General features: G+C 36.9%; 1 pseudogene; it reads right to left on the reverse strand.

Moving 5' to 3' along the window:
- Positions 1–719: 719 nt before the first annotated feature.
- The window catches only part of LOC132010487 (chromobox protein homolog 3-like), a 68521-nt pseudogene continuing 45724 nt past the window's right edge, over positions 720–23516 (reverse strand).

Consider the following 23516-nt stretch of genomic DNA (forward strand, 5'->3'; position numbering starts at 1 on the left):
GCCAAATCATGGAAAGAGCCCAATGTCCATTGACTGATGAATGGATAAAGAAGTCCTGCATATGTATAATGTAATATTACACAGTTATCAAGAAGAATGGGGTCTTGCCATTTGCAGCAATGTGGATGGAACTAGAGGGTATTATGCTAAGCAAAGTCAGTCAGTCAGTCAAAGACAAATACCATATGATTTCACCCAAATGTGGAATTTAAGAAACAAAAGAGCAAAGGGAACAAGATAAAAGAGAGAAAGGAGCCAACCAAGAAACAGTTTCTTAACTGCAGAGCACAAACTGAGGTTTACCAGAGGGGAGGTGGGTGGGGCGGGTGGGTGAAGTAGGGGATTTCATTATGGATGCATTAAAGGGGGCACTTGTGATAAGCACTGGGTGTTGTAAGTGATGAATAAATAAATTCTACACCTGAAACTAATATTACAGTGTCTATTAACTAACTGGAATTTAATAAAGACTTGAAAAAAAAAAAGAGCAGGTTACAGAAAACCCCTCCAAACCCACAAAGTAATCAGTGCTATAGATGCAAAAAAGCCCGCCTATGACTCCCCCAATAATGCTTCAAAGCAAACATATCAAACTTGATTTTCATTAGAATGTTATATCTTCACACTAATAAATAAAAAAGCCAAGACCCAGATTATATATATAATTATATATATATATATATATATATATATATATATATATATAGCAATGGAAACAATTATTGAGCTTTGTCTTCCACATAAGAGTGCCAAGTAAGTCTCTCTTCCTAAAAAGCAATTAAAATTTGAGTACACTGGGCACCTGGGTGGCTCAGTGGGTTAAGCTGCTGCCTTCGGCTCAGGTCATGATCTCAGGGTCCTGGGATCGAGTCCCACATCGGGCTCTCTGCTCAGCAGGAAGCCTGCTTCCCTCTCTCTCTCTCTGCCTGCCTCTCCATCTACTTGTGATTTCTCTCTGTCAAATAAATAAATAAAATCTTTAAAAAAAAATTTGAGTACACTTTACATTTGCCTCTTTTGCCAGCACCAACTCTGCCTCATCTGAATCTTTCTTTCCATGTCATGACAAACATTAATTCACCAGTGTTGTCTGTGGCACTAATTGTTCAGGATCAAGACTTCTGGCAAATCCTTTTGGTTTATCAGCAACATCTCTTTTCTTTGATTTGCTGTTATTACATTTACTCAGATAAAAGTTTTCTTTTTGTATCAGCATTTTGAGAATTAATAAATGCTTCCATGAGAGACTGTGGACTCAGAGAAACAAACTGAGGGTTTTTGAAGGTAGAGGGGCGGAGGGTTGGGAGGGCCTGGTGGTGGGTATTAAGAAGGGCACGTATTGCATGGAGCACTGGGTGTGGTTCATTAACAACGAGTCTTGGAACACTGGAAAAATTAAAAAAAAACTGGGGAAGAAGAGAAAAAAATAAATGCTTCAGTAAACTCTGGACAATCTAAATTTCCTTCAGGCTCACAAGTATTGTCGGTATTGTCAGTAAGTCCCTTCCACTTCAGGAAATACTGCACCTTGCCATTCACTAGTCGTCTGTCCATTATTTTTTCCACCAAGATTCTTCAGAGTTTGCCTCTTCCATTTTTACTCTTTCCATTATTCCTCTCACATTTTTTGGTAATGTAGTTTGATTGGATGATATTTAATTTTTTTTATTTTTAAAAGATTTTATTTACTTATTTGTCAGGAGAGAGAGAGAGAGCATGAGAGAGCACAAGCACAAGCAGGGGGAGCAGCAGTTGGTGGGAAAAGCAGGCTCCCTGCTGAGCAAGGAGCCCAAAGTGGGACTTGACCCAAGGACTCTGAGATCATGATCTGAGTGGAAGGCAGATGCTTAACCCATGAGTCAACCAGGTGTCCCAATTGGAATATTAAAAAAAAAACTATTTTAATTCCAGGATAGTTAATATACAGTGTTATATTTTTTCAGGTGTACAATATAGTGATTCAACAATTCCATATATTACGCAGTGCTCATCAAGATAAATGTACTCTTTAACCATCAGTTTGTTCTCTAGAGTTAAGAACCTGCTTTTTGGTTTGTTGGATACCATTTCTTATTGCAGACTTGAAAAACTGTTTTTCACTGTGTCTGATTTGCTCCAAGTCCCTGGTTGGCAGTGTCTCTGGCCATGTAGGGTCTAAGTCCAAGGTCCCTTGTTTCTTTTTTTTTTTTAATTTAATTGTATTTTTTTTAATTTTTTATTTTTTATAAACATATATTTTTATCCCCAGGGGTACAGGTCTGTGAATCACCAGGTTACACACTTCACAGCACTCACCAAAGCATATACCCTCCCCAATGTACATAACCCCACCCCCCTTCTCCCAAACCCCCTCCCCCCAGCAACCCTCAGTTTGTTTTGTGAGATTAAGAGTCACTTATGGTTTGTCTCCCTCCCAATCCTATCTTGTTTCATTTATTCTTCTCCTACCCACTTAAGCCCCCATGTTGCATCACCACTTCCTCATATCAGGGAGATCATATGATAGTTGTCTTTCTCTGCTTGACTTATTTCGCTAAGCATGATACGCTCTAGTTCCATCCATGTTGTTGCAAATGGCAAGATTTCATTTCTTTTGATGGCTGCATAGTGTTCCATTGTGTATCTATACCACATCTTCTTTATTCACTCATCTGTTGATGGACATCTAGGTTCTTTCCATAGTTTGGCTATTGTAGACATTGCTGCTATAAACATTCGGGTGCACGTGGCCCTTTGGATCACTACGTTTGTATCTTTAGGGTAAATACCCAGTAGTACAATTGCTGGGTCATAGGGCAGTTCTATTTTCAACATTTTGAGGAACCTCCATGCTGTTTCCCAGAGTGGTTGCACCAGCTTGTATTCCCACCAACAGTGTAGGAGGGTTCCCCTTTCTCCACATCCTCTCCCTTGTTTCTTAATACAATGCTTTGACTTGACATTTCATGGTCTCTTTCTAAAAAAGGGATAGAGATGTGATGAGCACTGGGTGTTATATACAACTGATGAATTGTTGATTACTACATCTTAAACTAATGATGTACTATGTGTTGGCTAATTGAATTCAAATTAAAAAAAAAAAGAAAAAGGGGTAAAGAATGGGGGGGTTGGTAATAAATAAATCTCTCTCTTTTTTTTTTTTTTGGATGGCTGAAATCTCTAGGACGATGTCTAACTAAATTTTTTTCTTTGTTATTTGGCTGTTGATTTCCCAAAGAAAGAAATCACTAATATTGAAAGTAAATTCAAATTTCATAAAAGAATTTAACTGGAGACAAATATCTTCAATCTATTTATGCAAAGAGCCAGAGACAGCAATTGAATAAATTGCAGAGTTTGGATGAATCTGAAATAATGATATTGTTCTGTTGGCTGCAACTCATTACAGAGGTTCTAGAATTACTAGTTTTGTCACTACTCAGGCTTGTGAGAAAATTCTGAAGGGAACTGGATAATTAAATTCTGCTTTGTTAAGATGGGTTGCCTCATGGCTCTATAATGGCACTTTGACATGGTGAAATGAAGAGGTAACATTAGTTGGTGAAGGGCTGCACTTTCATAGTCCAACCTAATTTCAGAAAACAAATACACAGATAATTTTTAATAGCATAAATAAAAGCCTAGCATCTTATGCCACTGATGAATGATATAGAGGACCAGTTGTTTTCTATCATTTCTTAGGTACTATGATTCCAAGATCTATGTTTTTAATCCATGGACCCAATGTTTCCCTAGGGAGTTCCCTACTTGGCATGTGTTAGCCATTTTTACCCTACCAAGTATAAGCTGGCCATTATTATTTAGCTTAGAAAACAGAAAGTGGACTATTATGTGACAAATGCACAGGTAAGTCTTGGTATGGAGCAGGAGTGAAGGATATAGACATAAGACAGTTTTTTTGGGAAGCATGGAACTAAACTGTGAAATTTGCCTCTCAGTATAAGCTTCTCTTTCAGAACATGTACTCCTTTCCCCAATCTCTATACTCTGGACTTTTCATGCTACTTAATTTATGATCAGTTAATTTATACAAATGGATAACAATGTGTTTTCCTTTCTAAAAAGCATATATGCCTTTTAAAAATGCTGTTTTGTTTAACTCAAGAAATGTTTTGCAAATATTCAAAGCCATTGAGAAAAGATCATTTTGCAGGAGTTTTGGGGAAGACCAGCTTTAGAAAGTTTGGTTGTAATCCTGGGCAGGTAGAAGAATGTTTATAGGGACAGGGAAGCTGTGTCTCTTGTGGGGGGGCAGGGGTCCGTAGTAGGAGCAGAAAGGATGAAAATGCTGGATGATGCCAGTGGATGCAAATAGGGAGAAGGTAAACCAAGATGGTGGTGTTGGGAAAATAATTAGCTTTAGCTCTGGAGTTTGGTAACTTATGGCTTCAAACTTCTGAAGGACAATGTCATCCTTTCCAATATCATGCTGCGCAGCTAAGATTTAAGAATGTACTTATTCCAGGCCTGGAAAAGATCCATGAGGCTTTCTGAGAAGAGGCCAGGCTTCCATTGAATTCAGTCTTATCTTTTTCTTAGTCTTTAGTACTGGCAGTTTTCAACCAACATATGTGCCCTTTGGGGACTAACCACGAACATTTTTCAAAATTTTTTTATTGTGGGGGGCGCCTGGGCGGCTCAGAGGGTTAAAGCCTCTGTCTTTGGCTCAAGTCATGATCCCAGGCTCCTGGGATGGAGCCCCGCATCAGGCTCTCTCCTTGGTAGGGAGCCTGCTTCCTCCTCTCTCTCTCTGCCTGCCTCTCTGCCTACTTGTGATCTCTCTCTGTTGAATAAATAAATAAAAATCTTACATTTTTTTTATTGTGGAAAAATAGAAATATACACAAAAATAGTATAGTAGAATGAGCTCACTGTACTAGTTTCACCTAATTTCAACAATCATTAAAATTTGTTGGTTTCGTTTTCTCTATTCTCACGTAATCCTCCCCCACTCCCCTATTTAAGCTAAAGTATTTTGAAACAAGTCCCAGAGAGCGTGTCATTTTACCTGTATATACTTCAGTAAAGTCACCAGCCATCTTAACTTAATAATCATAGATACTGGAGTGAAAATAAAATAGATCGATAGTCTTTATTTTTTTATTATGTTTTTATTTATTTTTATCTATTTATTTATTATGTTCTACAGTGTTCAGAACTCTATGCCAGGCAATTTGCATCATGTTGTCTCATGTCATCCTTTCACTATTCAGTCAACTAGCATAATGATTCCCACTTCTCTGACAGAAGCGTTCCAAGAGGTGTAGTAAATTGCTAAAGGTCACACAGCTAGGAACTGATGCTACAGGGATTCAAATTTTCTTTGCCTACTCTGTATCCTATTCCCCTAATCACTGTATACAAATGTCTTACCATTGGAACATACTTGTCCTCTGAAAATAGACCCATAAAGAGCACCTTGGCATGGGTGAAAGAATTGTTTTGCATAAAACTACTTATCCTATTGCTTAGTGCCCTTGAATGAATTCCTTGCTGATTGAGAATTGTTTGAGAAGGAGGAGTATTGGCTTTGGAGTCATATGATTTTAGGTTGGGCAAATAGGTTGGATGCTTTCTGGTTGTGAGACTTTGGGTAAGTCACTAGGGCTCTGGGAATTGACTTTTTTTTTTTTTTAAATAAATTCCTGTGAAGATTAAATGAGACACTTGAAAATTTTAGAACAGTGCACTTTATGGAGACTGGGCCCCAGTGTGTTTTGGTACTCTGCCTCCAGTTTCTCTTCCTCCCATCTCCCCATGACACTTCACTAGGAGTGTATTTTTCCTTGCTCCTTCTATCACTTCTCTTCCATGCTATATAGACAAGGCTATACTTATAGCCATATAACCTATGTTTGTTTATTTAGCATTTGGGGGGGGTTTAATCTCTATTCCTTTATCTCCTCTCTTAAGTATTTTAAAATATCCAAGCCTGGCTATTGCCTTATATTAATTTTGTGCATTATTCTCACTGCATTTTTAATATAAGCTACCTAAAACTTTCAGAAGTCAGCAGGGTATAAATGAATTTTCTCATTATTTATTGTCACATTCTCTATGGGATTATGAAGTAGTATGTGCTGCATGAGTCATGGAACATTTTTGTCATCATTGTGTTGTCAATTTCAATTAAGGCTGAGAACATCTGATGAATAGTTGGGGTGGCCAGGGAGGGGAGGGTCAGATATGCTGATGGTCGTTTTGATAGCCTGGCATATTCTTCAAACCAATTTACAAGGCGGTTATAATTACCTTGGCAACTCTCCTTGGAACCCTTTCCAAGTTCCTCACATTAAAAATTCTGCTCATCAGCAACAACCAAAATTATCAATGATTAAAACATCATAAACCTCCCAGTTCTCTGCTGGGCTCATCATATAGATGGCCTGTAAGGTTTTTATAGTCTGAGATGTCAAGCTGATTCTCTGGTTGCCATTGGTAACAGTTGAGATCTCTTGAAAACACTGAATAAGCTCTTCAGGTCAATGTAGCATATTCATATTGTGACTGCTGAATGAATCAAATTGGATTAAAGAATTTTTATAGAGAAATAAAAGGGGCTTCTTATTGGAAATTGGCACATTATTAGTTGGCACTGGGAGACATATAAAGAGATTAGACATTTATGTTGTATGAATCAACTATACAAAGAGTTAAATGTAATTTTGACTTAGTTGAGAACAAGTGAATATAAATGAAAACTGTACATGCACACACACACACACACACACACACACACACACACAGACACGCATTTACAGAACTTCCTTAGGCTAAAAAATAGCCACATGAAAATTGTAGTTTTAGGGGTGCCTGGGTGGCTCAGTGGGTTAAAGCCTCTGCCTTCGGCTCAGTTCATGATCCCAGGGTCCTAAGATTGAGCCCCACATTGGGCTCTCTCCTCGGTAGGGAGCCTGCTTCCTTCTCTCTCTCTGCTTGCCTCTCTTCCTACCTATGATCTCTCTGTCAAATAGATAAATGAAATCTTTAAAAAAAATTGTAGTTTTAGTGTCCTTGAGGGAAGAACCAAACTGGATATGATAATGACCTTAGAATTATGAAGTAGAGGCATAGCAAAAAAAACCAGAAAGGAAATATTCTTAGAATTTTATCTGAGGTAAAGGAAAGTAGAAGTGGAACAAATCTGGCTTGGGAAGTGTTGACAGGAAATAAGCCTACTGGTCCATTTTGGTTCCAGGCCAGCCTTTCCTACCAGGGCATCATTTCCTGACTTCCTAAAAGACCCAGAAAGGTGAGTCTGTTATGCAGTTGAGTAATAGAGATTAGGAGGTGGGGAGAGCATGGTTTATCAGGTATCTATTGTTGCATCACAATCCTCCCCAAATCTCAGTGTCTTAAAGTAATACCCATTTATTGCTTACAATTTTTTTTTTTTTTTTTTTTTTTTTGCTTACAATTTTATGGGTCAGGAAATCCTGGCAGGACTTGGCAGAAATGGTTCACTCATGCAGCTGTGCTCATCTGGGGCTGGGAAAGGCGATAAGCCCAATATTACCTCACTCACATGCTAGGATCCTTGGTGATCCATGTCAGCTGTATTGTTTCGGTTTTCTTCCACTGGCTTTCTCTTTGTGTGATTTCTTTTCCCATAGGATAGCCTGGAGTTCTTTACATGTTGGCTCAAGATAGCAATAAAGCAAAAGGGAAGTTTCCAGTCTTTTTAAGACCTAGGCTTGGAGTAGGCAGTATCAAGTTTGCTACATTCTATTGGTCAAAACCTGTCAGATTTAAGGGAGGGGCAAAAGATTCAACTGCTGGGTAAGAGGTGTGGCATGGGACCAGAGAAATTGTTTGTGAAAAACCTTGCACATTATCTCCCACAGATGGCCACCCAAAATTGAATTCCAATGAATGCCTTGTGCCTTTGCCTTCTGGTAGGGAGCACTAACAGATTTTCCAAGTTTCACAGGAGTAGATGTTGATGTTCTGATTCATTTTTCTTTCATTGAGAAGGTGTGCAGGAGGAAAACCACTGGTTAGACTTTGGACCTGGATTCTGATGCTTACTTAGCCGTTCATGAGATATATAGCTTCGTGGCCACTTCAGACTCTGTGAGCATTATTTTCCTCACCTGTAAGTTAGTAATAAATATTACCTCCTATGATAGTGCTGAGATGGAATTGACATAACTTACACAGTTCTATCCCACTAACTACCTTACTTAATCAAAGCAAGCATTCAGTAATATTAATCTACTACTCTCTACACTTGATCAGGGAGAGGCATAACTGTGTGCTCATAAGGAGGGTGACAATAAAATTTATTGTCTAAATGAGAATACTTCTGAGAGCACAGTAATGCATTATTAATGCTTATGCCAGATAAGAGTCATATACTGGGAACATCCCAGGTAAACTGGGTCATTCTGGTTGTAAGGAACTGCTGAATGGGGCAAGGACAGAACAATAGCTTATGCTTTCTGTGAGAACTTTGCAGAGACTGTTCATATTAAATATTATTCAGTATGCTTTAAATTAAAGGCATTATAAAGTAGATGAGAAATCATGCAAGAGGTAATCAGAATTCAGAATAACCATAAGACAATATTTTCTATTACCCTGCATTTCTTCGTTGGTGATGGTATATCTCAAAGCAAATTTATCTTTTGTATGAAGGTTAAAAAAAACCAATTTATGAGGGAATTAATCAAATCCACTCGAAAGCACTTTCTGCCTCTGTTTTTTTTCTGTAGATTCCATTTTAATCTCAACTCTACTAAATGTATAGTTCCAGGAAAGAATAATTGACTAGGAGAATTCATGTTATCAGAATTTGGTACAGAGACAATTATATTTCTGTACATCTCGAATGGGAATGGATCAGCAATGTCAAAAATTCTCATCCTGTATAGAACTACTTAAAATATGGTTGATAAAGAAGAAAATCAGATCCATGATGTTCTGAGAACTATTTTTTTTTTTTGAGAGAATAGCAGGCTATTATAGTCCATCTCAGAGATGTAGACATGGCAGAGGACTAGAACAAGTTGAAACGGAATACAAACGACCAAGATTGCGTGTTACCATAATTTCATGTCCAGATGGTTACAATGTTAAATGTTAGGTCCATAGCTCTTTTGGCTACAGTGAATAGCAAGTCTTAAGGTCATTTTGTACTCGGACAGAATATGGTGTGTTGAATCCTTCATTATTTTCTGCAGTGCTGTTTTCTAAACTCAAAAATAAGAAAGATTTCTTTTCTTTGGTAGTAGATACAGCAAATATGTATTAAGTATGTGCTGTGTGTTATGCTATTTCTAACGCAGTTTCAAACATACTAAACTATGTTTTTATAACAAAGTCTAAAAATTAATCAGTTTTATCCTCTTCCTTAACAACAGCAACAAGAACAACAGAGTTTTAACCTATTAAACATCCCTCCAACATCCCCTCCATTAGTTACTGTTTTCTTCCACGTTATTGCAGATGCTTTTGATTCCACATTGTTTTTAAATATAAATTTAATTATTTATACTCTTCTATCATTAATACTTATTTGCATTTAGAATTTCATTTGCTTTATTTATTTATTCCTTACCTCTGGCTTTATTTTTTTCCTACCTAAGCATAGCTTTTAGTATTTCTTTTGGCACGGATCTGTGGGTAAAAGAGTTTTTTAGTCTTAGTTAGGTTGGAAATGCTTTCTCTTCCCCTTATGTCTGCAATGATGGTTTGAAGTAGTATAGAATATTAGGATCCATGTTCCATCAGTATTTTGGAGATTTTTATTATCTGACATTTATTCAGTAATGTTTTGGTAGATGGTTTCTGGAGATTGAAGAAAGAATCCTGATTTGCAGCATTTGTCAGCTTCTGTGTATAAATATTTCAAACATGGTTATTTCAAGCTACTGACATTTTAATGAGTGGCTCACAAGATTTCTGAAACTTTGAGACTCCAACATGCCATAACATCTATTGTTGTTGAATAGACTTTATGTCAGTATGATTATCTTTCTATTCTAGGTAATCTTTCTCTCTGGGAGCTTTTACATTTTTATTTATTTTTAATTTTTTAAAAGATCACAAGTAGGCAGAGTAGCAGGCAGAGAGAGAGGAGGAAGCAGGCTCCCCGCTGAGCAGAGAGCCCGATGCGGGGCTTGATCCCATTACCCTGGGATCATGACCTGAACCGAAGGCAGAGGCTTTAACCCACTGAGCCACCCAGGTGCCCCATCTGGGAGCTTTTTAAAAAAAGATTTTATTTATTTATTTGAGAGAGAGAGAGAATGAGTAAGAGGAGGGCCAAAGGGAGAAGAAGACTCCCTGCCAAGCAGGGAGCCTGACCAGGACTCCAGGATCACGACCTGAGCTGAAAGCAGTTGCTTCAGAAACTGGACCACCCAGGTACCCTCTTTGGGAACTTTTCTTTTTTTTAAGATTTTATTTATTTGTTTGACAGACAGAGATCACAAGTTGGCAGAGAGGCAGGCAGAAAGAGAGAGAGAAGCAGGCTCCCAGCTGAACAGAGAGCCCAATGTGGGGCTTGATCCCAGGACCCTGGGATCATGATCTGAGCTGAAGGTAGAGGCTTTAACCCACTGAGCCACCCAGGCGCCCCTCTCCAGGAGCTTTTAAGGCTTTCTTTTACTATTGATGTTCTGCAGTTTTAAATTATATATAGATATATTTTTATTTTTATTTATTTTTATTTTTTATAAGATTTATTTATTTGACAAAGAAATACAGAGAGAGCACAAGTAGGCAGAGTAGCAGGCATAGAGGGAGAGGGAGAAGCAGGCTCTCCACTGAGCAGGGAGCCCAATGTGGGGCTTGATCCAGGACCCTGGGATCATGACCTGAAACGAAGGCTGCTGCTTAACCAACTGGGTCACCCAGGTGCCCTAGATATATTTTTAAAGATGTATTTATTTATTTGAAAGAGAGAGAGAGAGAGAGAGTTGGGGCGGAGGGTAGAAGAAAAGGAACAGAGAATCTTAGGCAGACTCCATACCTAGCTTGGAGCACAATGGGGGCTTAATCTCACAAGCCTGAGAGCACCAGCTGAGCTGGTGATCAAGAGATCAAGAGTTGGACACTTAGCCAACTGAGCCACTCAGGTACCTCCACACCCCGAATATTTTTTCATGAATTTACCTTTATTTGTACTGCTTGGGACCCAGTATGTGTTTTCAACTAAGGAATCAAATCTTTCTTCTGCTCTTCACAAATAATCTCAGAATAATGGGAACAGCCATTACTTCCCTATTCTCTTTAGTCTTTCCCTCTGGAATTCTGATTAGATATAATATGGAGCATCTAAATGTAGTATCAATGGTTCCTGTTTGTTTTTTGAATTCATTTCCTTCTTGTTTCATTTAGGGTTTTTCTTCAGTTTACTCTTCTAACTAATGAGTTCTTTTTTACCTGTAATTAATTTACATGTAATTAATTTAATGTCTAATAAAATTTTTATTTCAATGATTAGGCTTTTATTTAAAAATTTAAAAATAATCCATTGATTATTTTTTTACAAATGTCCATGAATTTCTGTTTTTATGCTCTGAAATACTTTGAATTTTTTAAAAGATTTTATTATTTATTTATTTATTTATTTGAAGATTTTATTTATTTATTTGACAGAGATCACAAGTAGGCAGAGAGGCAAGCAGAGAAAGAGGAGGAAGCAGGCTCCCTGCTGAGCAGAGAGCCCGATGCAGGATTGATGCGGGACTCGATCCCAGGACCCTGGGATCATGACCCGAGCCAAAGGCAGAGGCTTTAACCATCTGAGCCACCCAGGTCCCTAAGATTTTATTTATTTATTTGAAAGAGAGAGAGCACAAGTAGGCAGAGAGGCAGGCAGAGGGAAAGGGAGAATCAGGCTTTCTGCTGAGCAGGTAGCCTGACATAGGGCTCAATCCTGGACTTTGGGAATCGTGACCTGAGCTGAAGGCAGCTGCTTAACCAACTGAGCCACCCAAGCTACTTCTTTGAAGTTTTAAATTATACTTATTTTGAAGTCACTTCTGGATTGTTTGATTATTTCTATTTCTCTAGTGTGAATTCTATTTTTTTAGGTTGGCGGTTGATCTATTGACTGTTGGATGTTAATAGTTAATAATTACTAATTTTTCACTGGGGAGCCTTGAGCACCTTATTTGCATTATCTCAATCCTCCAGTAAGCTATTAGGTAGATACTGTCATTCCATACTGTAGATAGGATTACTAAAGAGTTGAGAAATTAAGTAACTTGTATAAGGACACATAGATAGGAAAGGCAGAGCCAGGAAAAAGTCTAGATTCAGAGTACACACTCAAAATCATCATTCAGTGCAGATTTTTACATGTCTTTTACCCACCAATAATCTTTCTACTGAAGTATGAACATATATATATAAAGTTATTTAAAAAATCATAATGGAATGGCTTGGTGAATCTTTGCAAAATGAATGCACTCACACCCAGATCAAAATAAAATACATGTCCAGCACCCTAGAATCTACTTTGCATATTGTTAATGTGTTTTCATCTTGAATTATTAAAAGATGAAAACACATTAACAATATGCAAAGTAGATTCTAGGGTGCTGGACATGTATTTTGCTTTTGGACATAAATTTTTTGGACATGTATTGTTTTGCTTTTTTTTTTGTGAACATGATCACTTTATGGGGGAATAATTTTTTCATTGCATTTTGAATATTTTTCCTTACCTTGTATTATGGATAAGGACTCTTACACAATGTTGAATAAAAATAATGCTAGAAGACATCCTCATCTCATTCCCAATCTAGGAAAGAAAGCTTTTAAATATCATCATTAAATATGTGAATTGTCATAAGGTTTTTGTGGATATTCTTTCTCAGATTAAGAATTTCATTTCTATGCCCAATTTGTTAAGAGTTTTATCATTAATGTGTTGTATTTGATTTCTGTCATTGTTATCACAGTATGATGTTTGGAATTTCCTCAATTTGTCTTTTATAACCCCTAGGCTTTTATTTTATTTTCATAGGCTCCACTGCCAATGTGGAGGCCTGAACTAATGACCCTGAAATCAAGACCTGGGGTGAGATCAAGAGTTGAATGCTTAACCAACTGAGACTCCCAGGTACCCCAGATTTAGTGGCTTTAAATGTCATAAATTTATTATTTTATAATTCTTTCAGTTAGAATTCTGCCAGGTTTTGGTATTAAGGTTATGCTGACTTAAAAGAAATGGACCTCTTTTTTCTTAGGGTATAGGTGAGTTTTTGTAAAATTATTACTATTTCTTTCTTAACTATTCTACAAAATTTACCAGTGAAGATATCTTGGCCTGGAGATTTCTTCGTGGGACTGTATTTATTTATAGATTTAATTTCTTTTATAGGTATAAGCTACTTTTTTTTTTTACAATTTTAAATTATTTTTATTGACATATAATGTATTGTGTAATGTAAATGTAATTTATGTAATACAGTGTAAATGTAATTATGTGATATAAATGTAACATATAATGTATTATTAGCCCCAGGGTTTCAGGTCTGTGAATCATCAGGCTTACACACTTAACAGCATTTACCATATCACATACCCTCCCCAATATCCATAACCCAACAACTCTCTCCATACTCCCCTCTCCCCAGCAGCCCTCAGTTTGTTTTGTGAGATTAAGAGTCTCTAATGGTTTGTCTCCATCCTGACCCCATCTTGTTTCATTTTTTTAAAATGTTTTTTATTTTTTATAAACATATAATGTATTTTTATCCCCAGGGTACAGGGCTGTGAATCGACAGGTTTACATACTTCACAGCACATACCCTCCCCAATGTCCATCACCCCACCCTTCCCTCTCCCAAACCCCCTCCCCCCAGCAACCCTCAGTTTGTTTTGTGAGATTAAGAATCACTTATGGTTTGTCTCCCTCCCAATCCCATCTTGTTTCATTGATTCTTCTCCTACCCACTTAAGCCCCCATGTTGCATCACCACTTCTTCATATCAGGGAGATCATATGATAGTTGTCTTTCTTTGCTTGACTTATTTCGCTAAGCATGATACGCTCTAGTTCCGTCCATGTTGTCGCAAATGGCAAGATTTCATTTCTTTTGATGGCTGCATAGTATTCCATTGTGTACATATACCACTTCTTCTTTATCCATTCATCTATTCATGGACATTTAGGTTCTTTCCATAGTTTGGCTATTGTAGACATTGCTGCTATAAACATTCGGGTGCACATGCCCCTTTGGATCACTATGTTTGTATCTTTAGGGTAAATACCCAGTAGTGCAATTGCTGGGTCATAGGGTAGTTCTATTTTCAACATTTTGAGGAACCTCTAAGCTGTTTTCCAGAGAGTTTGCACCAGCTTGCATTCCCACCCACAGTGTAGGAGGGTTCCCCTTTCTCCACATCCTTGCCAGCATCTGTCATTTCCTGACTTGTTAATTTTAGCCATTCTGACTGGTGTGAGGTGATATCTCATTGTGGTTTTGATTTGTATTTCCCTGATGCCGAGTGATGTGGAGCACTTTTCATGTGTCTGTTGGCCATCTGGATGTCTTCTTTGCAGAAATGTCTGTTCATGTCCTCTACCCATTTCTTGATTGGATAATTTGTTCTTTGGGTGTTGAGTTCGCTAAGTTCTTTATAGATCTTGGACACCAGCCCTTTATCTGGTATGTCGTTTGGAAATATCTTCTCCCATTCTGTCAGTTGTCTTTTGGTTTTGTTAACTGTTTCCTTTGCTGTGCAAAAACTTTTGATCTTGATGAAATCCCAATAATTTATTTTTGTCCTTGCTTCCCTTGCCTTTGGCGATGTTCCTAGGAAGATGTTGCTGCTGCTGAGGTCGAAGAGGTTGCTGCCTGTGTTCTCCTCAAGGATTTTGATGGATCCCTTTTTCACATTGAGTTCCTTTATCCATTTTGAGTCTATTTTCGTGTGTGGTGTAAGAAATGCTCCAATTTCATTTTTTTGCATGTGGTTGTCCAATTTTCCCAACACCATTTCTTGAAGAAGCTGTCTTTTTTCCATTGGACATTCTTTCCTGCTTTGTTGAAGATTAGTTGACCACAGAGTTGAGGGTCTATTTCTGGGCTCTCTATTCTGTTCCATTGATCTATGTGTCTGTTTTTGTGCCAGTACCCTGCTGTCTTGATGACGACAGCTTTGTAATAGAGCTTGAAGTCTGGAATTGTGACGCCACCAACTTTGGCTTTCTTTTTCAATATTCCTTTGGCTATTCGAGGTCTTTTCTGGGTCCATATAAATTTTAGGGTTATTTGTTCCATTTCTTTGAAAAAAATGGATGGTATTTTGATAGGAATTGCATTAAATATGTAGATTGCTTTAGGTAGTATAGACATTTTCACAATATTTATTGTTCCAATCCAGGAGCATGGAACAATTTTCCATTCTTTGTGTCTTCCTCAATTTCTTTCATGAGTACTTTATAGTTTTCTGAGTACAGATTCTGTGCCTCTTTGGTTAGGTTTATTCCTAGGTATCTTATAGTTTTGGGTGCAACTGTAAATGGGATTGACTCCTTAATTTCTCTTTATTCTGTTTTGTTGTTGGTGTAGAGAAATGCAACTGATTTCTATGCATTGATTTTATATCCTGACACTTTACTGAATTCCTGTATAAGTTCTAGCAGTTTTGGAGTACCATCTGTCAAGAGTGATAGTTTGACTTCTTCTTTGCTGATTTGGATGCCTTTAATTTCCTTTTGTTGTCTGATTGCTGAGGCTAGGACTTCTAGTACTATGTTGAATAGCAGTGGTGATAATGGACATCCCTGCCATGTTCCTGACCTTAGCGGAAAAGCTTTCAGTTTTTCTCCATGGAGAATGATATTTGTGGTGGGTTTTTCATAGATGGCTTTGATAATATTGAGGTATGTGCCCTCTATCCCTACACTTTAAGAGTTTTGATCAGGAAGGGATGCTGTACTTTGTCAAATGCTTTTTTCAGCATCTATTGAGAGAATCATATTGTTCTTGTTCTTTCTTTTATTAATGTATTGTATCACATTGATTGATTTGCAGATGTTGAACCAACGTTGCAGCCCTGGAATAAATCCCACTTGGTCGTGGTGAATAATCTTTTTAATGTACTGTTGAATCCTATTGGCTATTATTTTGGTGAGAATTTTCGCATCTGTGTTCATCAAGGATATTGGTCTGTAGTTCTCTTTTTTGATGGGATCCTTGTCTGGTTTGGGGATCAAGGTGATGCTGGCCTCATACAATGAGTTTGGAAGTTTTCCTTCCATTTCTATTTTTTGAAACAGTTTCTGGAGAATAGGAATTAGTTCTTCTTTATACATTTGGTAGAATTCCCCTGGGAAGCTGTCTGGCCCTGGGCTTTTGTTTGTTTGGAGATTTTTAATGACTGTTTTAATCTCCTTACTGGTTATGGGTCTGTTCAGGCTTTCTACTTCTTCCTGGTTCAGGTGTGGTAGTTTATATGTCTGTAGAAATGCATCCAGTTCTTCCAGATTGTCAAATTTGTTTGTATAGAGTTGCTCATAATATGTTCTTATAATTGTTTGTATTTCTTTGGTGTTGGTTGTAATCTCTCCTCTTTCATTCATGATTTTATTTATTTGGGTCCTTTCCCTTTTATTTTTGATAAGTCTGGTCAAGGGTTTATCAATCTTATTAATTCTTTCAAAGAAGCAGCTCCTAGTTTCATTGATTTGTTCTATTGTTTTTTTTTTGTTGTTGTTGTTTTGTTTCTATTTCATTGATTGCTGCTTTGATCTTTATGATTTCTCTTCTCCTGCTGGGTTTAGGGTTTCTTTCTTGTTCTTTCTCCAGCTCCTTTAGGTGTAGGGTTAGGCTGTGTACTTGAGGCCTTTTTTGTTTCCTGGGAAAGGCATTTACTGCTATATATTTTCCTCTCAGGACTGCCTTTGCTATGTCCCACAGATTTTGAACCATTGTGTTTTCATTGTCATTTGTTTCCATGATTTTTTTCAATTCTTCTTTAATTTCCTGGTTGACCCATTCATTCTTTAGAAGGATGCTGTTTAGTCTCCATGTATTTGGGTTCTTTCCAAATTTCCTCTCGTGATTGAGTTCTAGCTTCAGAGCATTGTAGTCTGAAAATATGCAGGGAATGATCCCAATCTTTTGATACTGGTTGAGACCTGATTTAGGACCCAGGGTGTGATCTATTCTGGAGAATGTTCCATGTGCACTAGAGAAGAATGTGTATTCTGTTGCTTTGGGATGAAATGTTCTGAATATATCTGTGATGTCCATCTTGTCCAGTGTGTCGTTTAAGGCCTTTATTTCCTTGTTGATCTTTTGCTTGGATGATCTGTCCATTCCAGTGAGGGGAGTGTTAAAGTCCCCTACTATTATTGTATTATTGTTGATGTGTTTCTTTGATTTTGTTATTAATTCGTTTATATAGTTGGCTGCTCCCATCTTAGGGGCATAGATATTTAAAGTTGTTAGATCTTCTTGTTGGACAAATCCTTTGAGTATGATATAGTGTCCTTCCTCATCTCTTATTATAGTCTTTGGCTTAAAATCGAATTGATCTGATATAAGGATTGCCACCCCTGCTTTCTTCTGACGTTCATTAGCATGGTAATTTGATTTCCACCCCCTCACTTTAAATCTGGAGGTGTCTTTGGGCTTAAAATGAGTTTCTTGGAGGCAACATATAGATGGGTTTTGTTTTTTTATCCATTCTGATACCCTGTGTCTTTTGATTGGGGGCGCTTAGCCCATTAACATTCAGGATAACTTGAGAGATAAGAATTTAGTGCCATTGTATTGCCTGTAAGGTGACTGTTTCTGTATATTGGCTCTGTTCCTTTCTGATCTACTACTTTTAGGTTCTCTCTTTGCTTAGAGGATCCCTTTCAATATTTCCTGTAGAACTGGTTTGGTGTTTGCAAATTATTTCAGTTTTTGTTTGTCCTGGACGCTTTTTATGTCTCCTTCTATTTTCAATGATAGCCTAGCTGGATATAGTATTCTTGGCTGCATGTTTTTCTCATTTAGTGCTCTGAATATATCATGCCAGTTCTTTCTGGCCTGCAATGTCACTGTGGATAAGTCTGCTGCCAATCTAATATTTTTACCATTGTATGTTACAGATTTCTTTTCCCGGGATACTTTCAGGATTTTCTCTTTGTCACTAACACTCGTAAATTTTACTATTAGGTGATGGGGTGTGGACCTATTCTTGTTGATTTTGAGGGGGGTTCTCTGCACCTCCTGGATTTTGATGCTTGTTCCCTTTGCCATCTTAGGGAAATTCTCTCCAATAATTCTCTCCAATATACCTTCTGCTCCCCTCTCTCTTTCTTCTTCTTCTGGAATCCCAATTATTCTAATGTTGTTTTGTCTAATGGTGTCACTTATCTCTCGAATTCTCCCCTCATGGTCCAGTGGCTGTATATCCCCCTTTTGCTCAGCTTCTTTATTCTCTGTCATTTGGTCTTCTATATTGCTAATTCTTTCTTTTGCCTCATTTATCCAAGTGGTGAGAGTCTCCATTTTTGATTGCACCTCATTAATAGCTTTTTTGATTTCAACTTGGTTAGATTTTAGTTCTTTTCTCCAGAAAGGGCTTTTATATCTCTCGAGAGGGTTTCTCTAATATCTTCCATGCCTTTTTCGAGCCCGGCTAGAACCTTGAGAATTTTCATTCTGAACTCTAGATCTGACATATTACCAATGTCTGTATTGATAAGGTCCCTAGCCTTTGGTACGGTCTCTTGTTCTTTTTTTTTGTGGTGAATTTTCTGCCTTGTCATTTTGTCCAGATAAGAGTATATGAAGGAGCAAGTAAAATACTAAAAGGGTGGCAAAGACCCCAGGAAAATACGCTTTAACCAAATCAGAAGAGACCCCAAATCGTGGGGGGGGGGGAGAAAGGGGATAAAAAGAGGTTTAGAAAAAAAAAATGAAACAATTAAAAAAAGAAAACGAATAAAGAAAAAAATTTAAAAAAGAATTAAAAAATATATATTAGATAAACTAGTTAAAAAACGTTAAAAAAGAAAAGGGTAAAAGTTAAAAAAAATTTAGCAGAAGAAGAAAAAAAATTGAAAAAAAAAAATTAAATTAACTGCAAGACAAATGAATCACAGGGAGAAAGCCATGAGTTCAGTGCTTTGCTTTCTCCTCCTCTGGAATTCTGCTGCTCTCTTGTTTCATTTGTATAGGCTATATTTTTTTTTTTTTATTTTTTAAAGATTTTTATTTATTTATTTGACAGAGAAATCACAAGTAGATGGAGAGGCAGGCAGAGAGAGAGAGAGAGAGAGAGGGAAGCAGGCTCCCTGCTGAGCAGAGAGCCCGATGCGGGCCTCGATCCCAGGACCCTGAGATCATGACCTGAGCCGAAGGCAGCGGCTTAACCCACTGAGCCACCCAGGCGTCCCTGTATAGGCTATATTTTTAATGCTTTTTTAAAATTAGTTTCAGAGGTAGAATTTAGTCATTCATTTATTGAATGTTAGCACCTAGTATTCATTACTTCAAGGGACCTCCTTAATGCCTGTCACCCAGGTATCCCTTCCCCCATCCATCTTTCCTCCAGAAATCTTCAGTTTGTTTCTTAAAATTCAGGGTCAATTATGGTTTTCCTCCCTGTTAGTTTTTATCCTATTTTATTTTTACTTCCCTTCCCCTGTGTTCATTTGTTTTGTTTCTTAAATTCCACATATGAATGAAATAAAATCATATAGTATTTGTCTTTCTCTGACTTATTTTGCTTAGCATAGCACCCTCTAGTTGTACCTATGTCATTGCAATAATAAAATTTCATTCTTTTTGATGGCTAAGTAATATTCCATTGTGTATATATACCACTTCTTCTTTATCCATTCATTTGTTGATGGACATCTTACACAGTTTGGCTGTTGTGGTCATTGCTGCTATAAACATTCAGGTACACATTCCCCTTTCAATTACTATGTTTGTATTTTTTGGATGAATACCTAATAGTGCAATTGCTGGGTCATAGGTTGCTCTATTTTTAACTTTTTTGAGGAACCTCCATACTGTTTTACAGAGTGGCTGCCCAAGCTTGCATTCCTACCTACAGTGTAAGAGGATTCCCTTTTCTTTGCATTCTTGTCAACATCTGTTGTTTCCTGGGCTGTTAATTTTAGTCATTCTGACTGGTCTGAGATGGTATCTCATTGTGGTTTTGATTTTTGTTTCGTTGATGCCAAGTGATGTTGAGCACTTTTTCATGTGTTTGTTGCCATTTATAAGTCTTCCTCATAGAAATGTTTGTTCATGTCTTCTGCCTATTTCCTAACTGGACTTTTTGTTTTTGGGTGTTGAGTTTGGTAAGTTCTTTATAGATTTTGGACAGTAGCCCTTTATCTGATATGTCATTTGCAAATATCTCCTCCCATTCTGTAGTCTGCCTTCTAGTTTTGTTAATGTTTTCTTTGCTGTTTAAAAGCTTTTTATTTTGATGTGGTCCCAATCGTTCATTTTTGCTTTTGTTTCTCTAGTTTTTGAAAAATTGTCTAGCAAGAAATTGCTGCAGCTGAGGTCACAGTGGTTTCTGTCTGCACTCTACTCTAGGATTTTGATTTGAGGAAGTGGTGATGCAACATGAGGGCTTAAGTGGGTAGGAGAAGAATCAATGAAACAAGATGGGATTGGGAGGGAGACAAACCATAAGTGACTCTTAATCTCACAAAACAAACTGAGGGTTGCTGGGGGGAGGGGGTTTGGGAGAAGGGGGTGGGATTATGGACATTGGGGAGGGTATGTGCTTTGGTGAGTGCTGTGAAGTGTGTAAACCTGGTGATTCACAGACCTGTACCCCTGGGGATAAAAATATATGTTTATAAAAAATAAAAAATTATTTAAAAAAAAAGGAAAAAAAGTAACTATCATTCAAAGAAATGAGAACAACACTAAATTATTTTGAAAACTGGTAAGTAAAGGGAAAGAATCCAGCATTTATCTGCATTTCCTATATAAACTGTATCACTGGGTTATCATATAGTAGATAGAATACCAAATAAAAAAATAAAAAATGATAGAATTTCACATTTTGGCAAACTCTAATTAATTATATGCTCTCTAGGGGTGCCTGGGTGGCTCAGTTGGTTAAGCAACTGCCTCCAGCTTAGGTCATGATCCTGGAGTCCCCAGATTGAGTCCCCCATCGGGCTCCCTGCTCAGCAGGGAATCTGATTCTCCCACTGACTTCTACCCTCTCTTGCTCCCTCTCCCCCATTCTCTCTCTCAAATAAATAAATAAAACCTTTTAAAAAATAATAAAAAAAATTATATACTCTCTACACATTCAACACCAATGGCTGCTAACATCACAAAGAGACCACCATACATCATGTAACTTCTAATGAAAGAATTTAACTACACCCATGGAGTATTCTTGCCCAAAAACATAAAGCCCAAGTCTACATTCAGCCACCATATTACAGTAAACACAAATAACTGGAAATGTTAAAGAAACCACAGGGATAGGGATTCCTGTATGCCTCAGTCAGTTAAGCATCTGCCTTTGGCTCAGGCCATGATCCCAGGGTCCTGGGATTGAGTCGTGCATTAGGCTCCCTGATCAGTGGGGAGCCTGCTTCTCCTACTGCCTGCCATTCCCCCTGCTTGTGCACTGTCTCTCTCGTATGTGTATATTTATATCTATAGATATCTATCTATAGATATCTATCTATAGATATAGGTATATATGTATATCTATATATATATCTACCTATCTATATGTATATCTACCTACATATATATATGTATATATAGGTATATCTACCTATATATATATATATAGATATAGATATATACATATCTATATCTATATGTATATATGTATCTATATATATATACCTATTATCTGTATTAGGATTGTTGCAAAGATATATAAAGATATATACATATCTATATCTATATGTATATATGTATCTATATATATATACCTATTATCTGTATTTTCCAAATAATTTTAAATAGTTGTTTGATAAATACTTTTTTAAAAAAAAAGAAAGAAAATAAAAGAACTACAGGGATCCATTTAGCAAAGTACAGACTGTAAAAAAACTACACACACACACACACACACACACACACACACACACAAGATCCCATTTCTTTAATAAACAAACTGCACAAGATGAAAGAAATAAATAAGGAAGGAGAGAATGGAGAGAGAGAAAGAGAGGAAAATATATATTAAAAAACTTGAAAAATATATCAACAAATATCAACCAATCCCAACAATAAATCTTACTTGATTCCTGATTCAAACCAAAAGAATGTCAAACTAAATAATGTTAAACATACACACATGTTCACATATGCTCACATATGTTAAATAGATGTTAAGAATATATGTGTATATTTGTATCTATAGATATAGGTATATATGTATATCTATATGTATATATCTACCTATATATATGTATATCTACCTACATATATATGTATATATATGTATATCTATATGTATATATAGGTAGATATACCTATATATACATATATATACCTATTATCTGTATTTTACAAATAATTTTAAATAGTTGTTTGATCATACTAAGGAACTATTATTTTTAGGCATACTAATGGTGTTGTGGTTATGTGTTTTTAAATAAACTCAGCTTTAGAGGTACAATACTAAAATATATACAAAATAAATGAGTACCTGATAAGTTTATTTTCTTTATTTTTTTTTAAATTTATTTGACAGACAGAGACCACAAGGAGGCAGAGAGACAGACAGAGAGAGAGAGAGGAGGAAGCAATCTCCCTGCTGAGCAGAGAGCCTGATGCAGGGCTCGATCCCAGGACCCTGGGATCATGACCTGAGCTGAAGGCAAAGGCTTTAACCCACTGAGCCACCCTGGCATCCTAAGTTGATATTTTGACATTGACTCAAAATATGAAGAAAAACTTGGTGCAACTAGAGATTAAAGAAGATTAGACATAAGTTAATAATTATCAAACCTGAATGATGGAGAAATGGAGTTCATTATAATATTCTGTAAAATTCTGTAGTTGCTTGAAATTTCCCACAATATAAAAACTTTGGATAAAAGCAACCAGAAAAAAGTGAGATAAAATATTATCTTTGAAAGAGCAAAAAGACTGGAAGCTAGGAAATAATCACAAGATGTTTTTTTTAAAATTTAAATCAAAGTTGGTTAACATACAGTATAATATTAGTTTTAGGTGTACAATATAGTGGTTCCACACTTCCATACATCACCAGGTGCTTATCACAACAACTGCACTCCTTAATGAATGAACTCATATAGTATTTGTCTTTTTCTGGCTGACTGATTTTGCTTAGCATTACATTCTCTAGCTCCCTCCATGTCATTGCAAATGGCAAAATTCAATCGGTAGGGCATGCATATATTTACCATGGTAAATTGAAATTCAACTGGCTACCCATATTGCCAGCCTAGTATGGCTGTGCAGTTTTCCCTTTTCTTTTGATGGCTGCATAGTATTCCATTGTGTATATATATCACATCTTCTTGATCCATTCATCTGTTGATGGACATCTAGGTTCTTTCCATAGTTTGGCTATTGTGGACAT

Source organism: Mustela nigripes, chromosome 2 (genome assembly GCF_022355385.1).
Source record: "Mustela nigripes isolate SB6536 chromosome 2, MUSNIG.SB6536, whole genome shotgun sequence".
Classification (NCBI taxonomy): domain Eukaryota; kingdom Metazoa; phylum Chordata; class Mammalia; order Carnivora; family Mustelidae; genus Mustela; species Mustela nigripes.